The sequence below is a fragment of the Heterocephalus glaber genome, unplaced genomic scaffold (assembly GCF_053883595.1).
Source record: "Heterocephalus glaber isolate CG9 unplaced genomic scaffold, H.glaber_assembly_v1.0 deba00000896, whole genome shotgun sequence".
Taxonomy (NCBI): Eukaryota; Metazoa; Chordata; class Mammalia; order Rodentia; family Bathyergidae; genus Heterocephalus; species Heterocephalus glaber.
The window spans coordinates 1,953,774-1,965,660 of record NW_028258170.1 but is presented as its reverse complement, the minus strand read 5'-3'; the positions used below and the strand labels follow the sequence as shown (position 1 = coordinate 1,965,660).

Sequence of the window (11,887 nt, the reverse complement as noted above, 5' to 3'; positions counted from 1 at the left end):
ATCAAAGAGTACAATAGCTGAAAAATACAACAGAAATGATCACAAAGGGGAACAAATCTGTGAGTCTAATGCAAGTTATTTGAAAATATACAACTGAAGAAGTAAAATACTGAGAAGGAATGAAGAAAGCCTATAAGATTCATGAGAGAGCATCAAGATAGCTAATTTTACACCACCAGAGTTAAAGAAGAAAAGAGAAAGAGAGAGGAAATTTATGTAAAACATAATAATCAGAAAGTGACCCAATCTGGAGAAAAATATAAATATGAAAGTGCAGAAAGCTCAAATATCTCTAGTAAGGTTCAATCCAATGACAATTATACCAATACATATTTTAATCAAATTGTCAATCTATTGCTAAGGGAATGATGCCAACAACATTTCAAAATACTCACTTAATCCTCCCATTTCCCATGGACATGCCAAATACATACCTATTGATAAATCAGTTCCCTTCAGAGAAAATCAGAGACCAATGGAGAGGCTTTGGCACACCAGAAAATTGAGATCCATATCAAATGTTTAGCAAAACATGAGGTGTATTCTGTTGTGGAACCTGAACTGGGAGTGGCAAATGAAAGTGAGAAAGATAGTCCTACTATTCTGCTTCTCTATAGTGAGAGAAGTCTTTTGAACTCCCTAGAAGAAAGAGAGAGAGAGAGAGAGAGAGAGAGAAAGAGATAATATGCAGTTCCAGTTCTAGCAATCCTCTCTATAAGATCATAGAGTCCAGCCTGTGCATGAATATCAGTATTTTCACAGATCATTCTCCCAGCTGAATACAGACAGTGGCAGGTGAACATTCATTCTTAGGGTCACCATAAATTCAGAATGGGACTGCATGTGTGATATCCCACTCCCTCCTGCTACACCCAGTCTTGGAGGGGCTAACAGTATACTGCATATGCTTAGCTCCAGAGGCATCAAAAATACAAATCTGGACAAACAAAAAGACCCGAGAAGCACTTTAAAGTCCCTGGACTGATTTTTTGGGAGCCAGTTCTCCACTGCAGAACAGCATGGGCTCACTGAGAGAGATCACTGATTTATCCAATGCAGAGTAGCAAAAAAAGAATCAAGAAAAAGGAAAAAGAGGCACATTTATTCCAAATTTTAATAAAAAGATAAAGGTCTAGACACTGAGAAGTGTGGAGTGAGATATGAGATTCATCTGTCAGGGAATTCAAAACAGTGTTCATAAAAATGCAAACAGAGTTCTAGAGATAATGCAGGAATAAACTGGAATTTTCAATGGAGAAAAGGTACAAAAAACCACAAGCAGAGATATGAGTAGAATGATTTTTATAACTGAACTTAAAATTCAATAGAGATTCAACAGAAGATGAGATCATTTAAAAATAATAACCTGAGAACCTAAAGACTGTTAAACAGAAACTATACAATCTGAAGTGCAAAGGGGAAAAATAGGGGAGGATTTAAGAGACTTATAGGACAAAGCCAAGCTTAACTACATAGTGTGTTTTCCATGAGCCTGAAGGAAAGGTGAGTCAGAGAAAAAGGCAGACATATATTAAAATATAAGACAGAAATCATCTCAGGCCACAGGCGAGAAATAGAAAGAATCTAAAAAGTTCTTCCTGGGGACACATCAAAATAGAAATGTGAAAAATTTAAAACAAAACCTTAAAATTTCTAGACTTAGCACAGAAAAAGGGAACTGTTGCATACAAAAGAATCACCATAATGTTGTCAGAAGAGTTTTCATCAGGAACCATGAAAAACAGAAGGACCTGAGATGACTCAAAATCTTAGAAAGGAAAAGACCAATCAAGACTATAGTAGCCAGAAAATTTATCTCTTAAAAATGGAGGTTTTACAAAGAATTCCTAAGATTAATAATACCAGATAGTTTATCAGCACTACAACTACCTTATAAGAATGGTAAAGGGTGGAATGTGTTGCTGGAAGCCTGTAATCCCAACACTGAGGAGGCTGAGGAAGGAGGATTACCACGAATTTGAGGCCAGCTTAGTCTACATAGTGAGTTTATGGCCAGCCTGAGATACTGTCTGAGAAAAAAAGAAAGGAATTCTTGAGGTTTTTATCCAGCTAAAAGGAAAAGGATGATAATTAGTACCACATGATGTAAAATAAACCTCAGGGAAGTGACCACCATAGCACATCTTCCAGCACAGAGGAGGAGAGCTGCTCCCAGTGCCCATGAGAAGGTGTGTGGGTCACCACAGTACTGCACCCAGTGCAGAGGAGGTGAGCTGCATGGGTGCCAGCAGCACCCCCCACCATTGAAATGGGAAGACATGTGAACCAGACTCAAAACTAGACTTCCAGATCACCTACAGCAACCCCAAGGGGAAATGAGATGAAACAATCTGGTACTCAACAATCTGGACTCCCTGAACTGGCAACAAAAAAGGATCTGAAAAAAATGAAATCAGAAATAATTTTGCAGATAACAGCAGAGATTGTGCCTATAGTGTAAGACATGATTAACAAATCTAGAGAGGATGCAGATAAAAAAATAGAGGAGCTGAGGAACATGACGGAATCCTGACATAGGAAACAAATGGAATCCATAAAACAGATGCAAACAAATTTCCAGGAGATTAAAAACTCCATTGAATGTTTATGCAGCAGAATGAGCCAATATGAGGACAGAATTTCAGATATAATAGATAAGATTACAATTAGTGACAAGGGAGAGAAAATTTTCTTTAAAATTGTACGGAACCATGAGAAATCAAACCAGCAGCTGCTAGACAATGCAAAGAAGAATAATATAAGACTGATCAGAGTCAATGAAGAGCCCAGAGAGAGTGCAGATGACATAAAAAAAGCTTTTGACAGAAGTAATGGCAGAAAACTTCCCAAGCAGGGGAAAAGAACTTGACATATATGTAAGTGAGGCATATAGGACTCCAACTAGCCTTGATAAAAAAAATTCTACACATAGGCATATAATAGTTAGGATTCCAGAAACCCAAAAGAACAAAATTCTACGATCAGTTGGAGAAAAGAAACAAATCACATACAAAGGAAAGCTCATCAGAATCACAGAAGACTTCTCAATGGAAACTATCAAGGCAAGAAGAGCTTGGAGTGATGTATTTCAAGCCCTAAAAGGAAAACAGCCTCCAACCCAGATTGCTGTACCCTGTAAAACTATCTTTCAAAATTGATGGAGAAATATGATACTTTCATGACAAAGAGCACATTAGAAATTTCATGAATACCAAACCAGCACTCCCAAAAATTTTAGACAATATCTTAGGAAAAGACAATGAGGATCACAACCCCCAGGAAGCCCAGCAGAATGAATCCATCAGGCATTAGAAGAAATTAAATGCAAAACGGGAGAATCTAACAAAAAGAAAAAGTCATGAAAATGGTAAGTCAATGCATATCATTTATAACCTTCAATCTTAACGGTCTCAATTCACCATACAAAAGAAATAGACTGGCAGAATGGGTCGAGAAGCAAGATCCAACAATATGCTGTATACAAGAAACACACTTAATTAAAAAAAAAGTCATAGACTGAAAGTTAAAGGGTGGAATACAATACTCCATGTTACAGGAACCTGAAAAAAAGTGGAAGCAGGTATTCTCTTTGTGGATTAAGTGGATTTCAAACCAAAATCTGAAAAACTTCTGGTTCTAAGAATTTCAGATAAGGGATAATCATCTTGTATGTGCAAATCTATTGTGAACACATGTTTTCATTCCTCTTAAGTAAAAACTTAAGAATGGAACTGTTGGTTCTTAACAGTTATACAAGTAATTTCTATATTGTTTTCCAAAATGGTTTTATCATCTTACAATCACATTAGCAGTATTAGAAAGTTCTAACTGGTTCACACCTAAGGTGACATCTGTTCTTTTAAACTTTTAACTTCATCTCCCTAATGGGTGTATAATACAATCTTGTTATTGTACTGATTGGTATTTTTCTGATTCTAGTGTTGCACACCTTTTCTTGTGCTGTACTGGCTACTTATCATCTTCTTGTGTGTACTTTTTAATTGGGTTGTCTATTACTGAGCTGTAAGAGTTCTTTATATATTCTGGTTATATGTAATATGGTCTGTTTAAGGACTACTTTTCATTTTCTTAACAATGTCATTTAAAGTTCTAAATTTTGAAGGAATCTCATTTATCAATTTTTAAATTATATACATCATGTTTTTTATATCCTAGGAAATTCTTGCCTACACTAAATTCATGAACATTCTCCCTTATAATTTTTTCGTAAAGTTTTATAGTTTTAGTGTTTCATATTTAGGTTCACAGATCCTTTCAAGTTATCTTTATGTATGGAAATAAAGGGTTGAGGATAATTTTTTACATACAGATAACAGATGTTCTGAAAACACTGATAACAGATACATACAGATAACAGATGTTGCTGAAAACACTGTCTTTACCTCTGCTCTTGAGTTGAGTTTATGTTTTATAAAATGTTAATATTAAATAACCTTTCAAACTCAGTGGACTACATATGTGTGGTTCTATTTCCAGATTTTCTGTTTTATTCCAATGATCTATATGTCTTTCCTTATCCCAACACTGCCTTGATTACTGTAGCTTTAGAGGGGGTCTTAAAATTAGATAATAAGGGCTGGGGATTTAGCTCAGTGGTCCTACCACCTGCCTCCCAAGCACAAGGTCCTGGGTTCAATCCCCAGTGCCAAAAAACCAATTAGATAATAAATGTCTTTCAATACTGTTCAGAAGTGGGAGGGGTAGGGGAATTGAAAGAAGGGAATAGTAAAAATATGAGAAAAGGAACAAAATGGAAACAAAATCTTTTAAATAGGGAATGTTGGAGGAGGGTGAAGGGAGGGCAGGGGAAAAGGAAAATATTAGAACCAAAGTAGATCATGTAAAGGTACAAGATCTCAATGATGAATGTAAGTGTATTTTATATCTAAAATGTATCAATAAACTTATTGGAGAAAAAACCCTTCAGTTATAAAAATGTATTGTGAAATACAAAATATTTTAATGCCATAGTAGTGATGAGTTAATTATCTCTCTAGTATAAAATTTAAAACCTATTAAAATATGTTACAATAATTTACTAAGCATACAGATCATAAAAAATTATCACATGAAAAATATAAAATATGAGAAGAGGGGAGCAAAATGGAATTTACATATGAAATAAATTCTTATTAACTTAAAATAGCCACTTACAAACACAAGGTGTTTTATGTAATCCTCAGTGTAAACACAAATGTCTATTAAAGTTACATAAACCAAATAGGAAAGCTCCAGAAATACCATTACAGAGAGCAATGAAACCACAAAGGAAAAATAATAGAGGAAGAAAACACTAAAAGGTCAACAAAACAACCGGAAAATAGTAGCAAAAGAACACTATTAAGTCCATGCCCACTAATAATTACATTGAATGTAAATGTATAAAATTCTGCCATTAAATGTGTGGAATGTAAATATCACTCAGACATTAAGGGAAGATGATTCTGACACATGCAACAACATAGATGAACCCTGAAATATATCAGACTAAGGAATCCTAATAAAAAGCACACATATTGTAGCCTCTATTTAACTGTGCTCCCTGAACTGACAAACACAGAGCTACAGAAACTGATGAATGGTCCCAAAGTGACAGTGAAAGGGGAGAGAATGTGACTGCTAATAGCTTTGGATTTCTTATTGTGGTGATGGAAAATGTTCTGGAATGAGATAGTGGTCACAAATGCTCAACCTTATGAATACACTAAAACCAAAATAGGTGTCTAACTGTAAAGAATGAGTATAAGTATAGGAATCACATGGTAATAAATGTAAAATAATTCTCTTAAGGATAATAATGCTCCTGTGTGAAGTCATAAAGGAAATTTTAAAACAGAAGAGAAGTAAACAATAGACAACAAATGGGAATGATAAAGCACAGGGTTATTTGAATGTAAATAAATTCTTACTATGGAAAAGGAAGGTTTAAATTATATTACATAGTATGTACACACATACTATGATCTTGAAATAGATCAATTTCATTATGATTATAAAGAATATAACTTCACCTTTTGCTAACATTGGTGACATTCACAGGGGAGAATACATAATGACAAACATAATCACACCAGACCCAGGGGAAATAGCATCAGAAACTGAAGTCCCAACTGGCACCTACCAAAATAAAATGCTCTCTGCTTAGTGTTTAGCTACCAAGACCGGCTCACCTCAGGTAGGTTCAGAATCCTCAGATATAAAGGTATAGAAGAAAAGGTAAATAATTTAGTGTATCAGGAAAAGAGAGATTTATGAATAAAACATTTTATGCATTCTGAATTTAATAAATTGTCCTGGAAATTCTGGTGCTTGAAAATATTTTACCCTCAGATTTTAAAAAATCTGACTGAACTTCATAGTATCCACAGCATAATATTTTGATTATTTTATTCTAGTCTTGATACACAGGACATCCCTGATTCCTTTTCTCCTTGTAGAAGCACATGCATGAATAAAAGAGATTTTAAAATTTGTTTTATCTCAAAAATGTTTTACTTATAACACTCTAATGATGTATGCAGATTCAACTCTATGTGAAATATATTCTCTATTTGCTTAGTCTTAACCCCACAAATATCATTTCTGTATTCCAGCTCTCATACATCCACAAAGGGATGTAAACACATTAAGTATTGGACACTTACAGGAAATCACACACATGTGCAAGAAAGCCTGTACATGACAAAACATTTACTGTTCTTTGTGCTAATTCTATGTTGTAACACACAAGTCAATTTTACATATAAGGCAATGCAAAGTAAGGTGTTAAATTCGGTTGACTCTACCTCTTATCAGTATATTTCTTCAGAGAACTCATCCCTTGGAATCAGTTCACTGCTACAAATATGTAAGGTGTATTGTGATAAAACCAAGAAAGGCTTATACAAATGCTCAGTACAATGCATTTTATGTCACTTCTAATACTAAAGAAACAAACAATAAGAAATGTAGTATGGCAAATTTCAATATTAGCTACTTAAGTGCTTTTTACTTATAGAAGTAATGTAAAGTATTTTGAACCAGTCATGTTTTTTAGAATTGTAATGTTATCATTTTGTGTCCACAGAAATACTTTGATGCATTGTAAATGCATAGTTTTTTTTCAAAAATTAACTTTATTGGTACATGGGAAAGAAAAAAACATGAGAAAAGAAGGAAAAAATGGAAACAAAGTTTTGCAAATGCTTGCTCTTTTATCTTACACCCTGTCTCTCCAATGTCTCTGTATGTTGCACATTATTTGGAAGATCAAATTATATTACAATTTGTTCAACTCTATTTCCCGAGGTAAGGAAAGTAGGGTCCACAGAAATTATGGCATTTATATAAAGGCACACACTTCATAAATGGAATTTAGATTTATCAGAATATCCAATTGTCTATCTCAGACATATTTTATTCTTTTCAAGTAGATAATAGTTTTTAAAAAGAAACATATGACGGCATAATTTTTCCAAAGTATATATAACAATAAACAAATTATATTCTAATTTACAAATATATTGTTGATCTTCATAAATGCAAAACATGCAGCTATGCTTTTAATTATTTTATCATTTTATCAATAGTTTAGAGAAGAACAAGGATAATGGACCAGAGAATGTTCTCATTGATTAAATTCATCTTCTTGGGAATTACTGGTAACCTTGAGATGAAGGTGACTCTATTTACCACATTTCTCCTTATTTATCTTATTAATCTCCTGAGAAATCTGGGAATGATCATCTTAATTAGAATGGAGTCTCAGCTCCACATACCCACATACTTCTTCTTTAGCCACCTGTCCTTCTGTGACCTCTGTTACTCCACAGCAATTGGACCTAAGATGCTGGTTGACATATTTGGCAAGGATAAATAAATTCCTTTTTTTTTCGGTTGTGCTCGGAAGTTCTTCATCTCCTGCAACTTTGAAGACTCTGAGTGCACATTGCTGGTGGTGATGGCCTTTGATTGCTGCAAGGCCATCACCAGCCCCCTGCTGTATGCAGCCCATATGTCCAGCAGGCTGTGCTCCCTGCTGGTGGCTGGGGTTTACCTGGTGGGACTGGCAGATGCTCTGATACACACAGACAGGCATTCTGCCTGTGTTTTTGTGGATCTATTGAAATCAATCAGTTCTTCTGTGATTTACCTCCACTTTTTCTCCTTTCCTGTTCTGACATAGAGGTCAATCAACTGGTATTATTCATCATTTTTTCTTCTTTGAACTAAGCACCATTTCAGGAGTCCTCACCTCCTACTGCTATATCATCTCATCCATCCTAAAGATACGCTCTGCTGAGGGGAAGGTCAAAGCTTTCTCCACCTGAACCTCTCACTTAACTACAGTTTCAATTTTTCAAGGAACTCTTCTTTTCACATACTTCACACCAAGTTCTTCCTACTCCTTAGAACAGGACAAAATGACCTCACTGTTTTACACCCTGGTGATGCCCATGCTGAACCCACTGACTTATAGCCTAAGGAAAAAGGATGGGAAAGAGGCCCTGGAAAAAATTAAAAACAAAAGCTGATTTTAAAATTTTACTCAGAATTCCCCATGTATAGTGATTTTTGTTAAAACCATATGGCAGAGAACGTAATTCAGTTTAATGAAATGAGTGTTAGTGCTAAAACCTAATAATATGAAAATATTCTGAAGTATTTCTCTCATCTGCTATCTCTCATTATTATTGTTTATTAGATATTATCTTCCTATATTTCCAGAATGCCAATGAATTTTTAATTCTCCTTAGTCTCTGGAGTAGTTTGGATTTCAAGAATATGACTTCATGCCTGTCTTTCCTTTATGTATCATGAAGATGAATATGATGTTATCTTTCTGTGAAAAAGTTCCAGACATTCCTTTTTGACAGGCTTTTCACAAGTTATTCTTTAAATTTGTAAATTAGTAACTCAAGATTAGTTCAATTATATCATAATCTGTTGGGTGATTCCTAAGTGCTTTTATTTGAAGGCTTACTTTCATGGTAAATCCTGCAGCATTGATAAGCTGAAATGAATCTTATACTTAATCTTATAAACCAGTGGAAGGAAATCATAATACTAAACAGTACATTTACTGAACTCATGATAAGCCTCAAATCCTTTAGGAATGGAAAGAACTCAGGCAAACATATCCAGAGCAGATTGTCTAAGTCCAGTGTGCAAGTGAGAGGATTCTGGGCCAGAGGGATTTTATATCAGATCCATGCAAATGAAACCAGAGGAAAGCAGAGGATTCACAGGCAGAGGATCTTTCCATTAGAGAAGGCCTGAGGCAGAAAGGCCTGTGTCTTTTCAGAAGTAAAGATGTGCAGAACAGGGAGAGAGAAATGCAAAGAGCCCTGGTCTTGGTCAGGAAGTATGTGTGCAGACACTGTTAAACACCATCTCTCAGTGCCTTCCCCCAGAAAGGTTCTTGACCCTCTCTGTCCTGCTTTAATACTCCTGGAGTCCAGTGCACAGAGAGTTATCTCTGAGTATTGTTTTGTTCTCACCCTGCAAACATGAATCCCTTGCATGCAATAAAAGGTTGTGAATCCCTCAAGGACTTGGTGTTCCTGTCTGCTTATGTACAGTACATGATGATTGTGAGGAGATAGGAAAACAAATAATTACATGTAATAACTGGGTATTTTTAGTGTTTAAAGTTTTTTCTCAAATCTCACCTGGGACTTAACAAGGAGAGTGCTCTTCTTCCTGTGTGCGTGTGTGTGCGTGTGTGTGTGTGTTTCTGTGTGTGTGTGTTCCTGTTTATTGTATTTGTTTGTTGTATTGTATTTACCTTTCCTGCCATTTTTAGTGAAGGTGGGAAACTCATCCTGCTCAGAGTAGAAACATTTTTTCCTCAAACTGCAGACAGTCATGTTTTAAATGGCCTTTTCTACTTCATTAGCATTTTCCATGATGAGCCCATTACTAATGCAGGGATATAGTCCTGAGGAAGGTTGTGTTGAAGCAAAGTGAAACCACTTAACTGATTGCTAGTAACCTTCTGCCATTTACCTCATGAAATTAGATCTTTCTGCTCATCTTTTACTTCTTTGGTGCATACCTCCAGGACATGCAGTTGCCCTTGATCAACATCTGATTCTTTCCAGACTTATTTTCTCCTCAGCTCCTTTCCTGTCCCTTTCTGAGGAATGCTAAAGCCCCTGAGGTTACATTTTGTTTAGTCAGGTCCTAGCTTTAGCTTCTTTTTTTCTTTCCTATTTGTTTTTTTCAATGAAAGCAATGTTCACTGAGCATAAAACTTACGTTATTGTGCAACTAAATCACTCTCCAATACATGGAATACTTTCAGCAACAAGAAAAGTAATCTTCACCCACTACACAATTACTTCCCCTTCTTCTTTCTCCCCAGCACCTAGCAACCCAACCATTAATCTATTAACTATCTCAGCTTAGTTCCCTGTTCAGAATGTTCACATAAAAATCATATAATATGCTATTTTTGTGTACAACTTTTTTCATTCATCTTAATATTTTCTAGGTTCATCCATGCTGTAGAATATACAAGAAATTAAATCACTTTAACATCTTCAACACAGCCACTCCTCAAAAGCAGAAACATTACCTTCCCCAAAAACTTATGCTGATTCACAACCTGAGCTGGTATAGCTACATTGATGTTACAAAATAACAATCTGAGCAAAAGAAGAGAATGATTGAGTTCCTTCAGTCCTTTGTTACCCCAAATAATGCCAAGGTTACTTGTTTGTATTTGTGTCTGTGAGTGGGCATGATGACTACATCAGTTCCACAAATGTTCAGTAGTGGAATTTGGGGCTCATAAGATTTCTATATGTCATGCAATTTTGTATGTCTGTAGAGTTGTGTTTTGTTTGTTTTCTACACTGAGAATTGAGCCAGCACTTTTGCACTGAGCTACATCCCCAATCTCTCCACCCACTCATTTTGAAACAGAGTCTTGTTAAGTCATGAAGTTGCCCAGGGCACTACTTCACTTGAAGTCTTCCTGCCTCTGCCTCCCAAATGGCCAGAATTACAAGTGTGTGCCAACAGGGCATTTTTGTAGAATTTTACTCAATGGAACCAATTCTCTTTTCCAATAAGAACTATAAGAACTGTGGTTGTTTCATAATCTCAATGATACTACTATAACACATGTCTTTATTATGATTTTTTCTCTAGGTCAGTCATAATATAGCATTGAAGGGGCCAGGGATTTAGCTCAGTGGTTTCGCCACCTGCTGGGCAAGAGCAAGGACCCGAGTTGGCTGCCCAGTACCAATATATATATATATATATATATATATATATATATATATATATATATTCAATATAGCATTGAAGCTCAGTTTTCTGATTATATAGTAGTAATAAAACTGGATGTGAAAGAAGTACTGATTAAATTCTGAATGTGAAGACATCCATTACAATGGTCACAGTTGAAAATATTTGACCTTTTGTAATTCTTACTCTCTAGACAGCCTCATTATCACCCATTTCATGTGCAGAAGTAGCTCCTCTCTGCTTTAAAGTGGGGGGGCGGTTCACGGAGCAGGGAAATCAAAGTTCTGAGAATTCAGAGACAGAAATATCATGTGGAAGTTGCCTTAAAACAACCTGGGCTCATTGCCTCTGTCACAGAGAGAACCCCAGTTCCACATACGTTTCACTTTATACATCGAGAGACCCAGAGTGGCACTGAGTACTTCCTTCCTTCATGATGTGTTTGCAGCAAGAAGGCTGAAGGGAAGACAGTTACTGCACCTGACATAAATATAGAATCTCTTGATCACCAAGGCAATGAAAATCATTACCAATTTAATCAGTGTTTTTATATGACCTCTCACCATTACATATCTATTACCTGTGCTACACATGTAAACACATACACTGCATTTGATTCCATATGATC

The 11,887-nt window shown here is 35.6% G+C and overlaps 1 pseudogene; it reads left to right on the top strand.

Moving 5' to 3' along the window:
- Positions 1-7,609: 7,609 nt before the first annotated feature.
- Positions 7,610-8,534, top strand: LOC106008068 (olfactory receptor 5W2-like; annotated as a pseudogene).
- Positions 8,535-11,887: the final 3,353 nt, after the last annotated feature.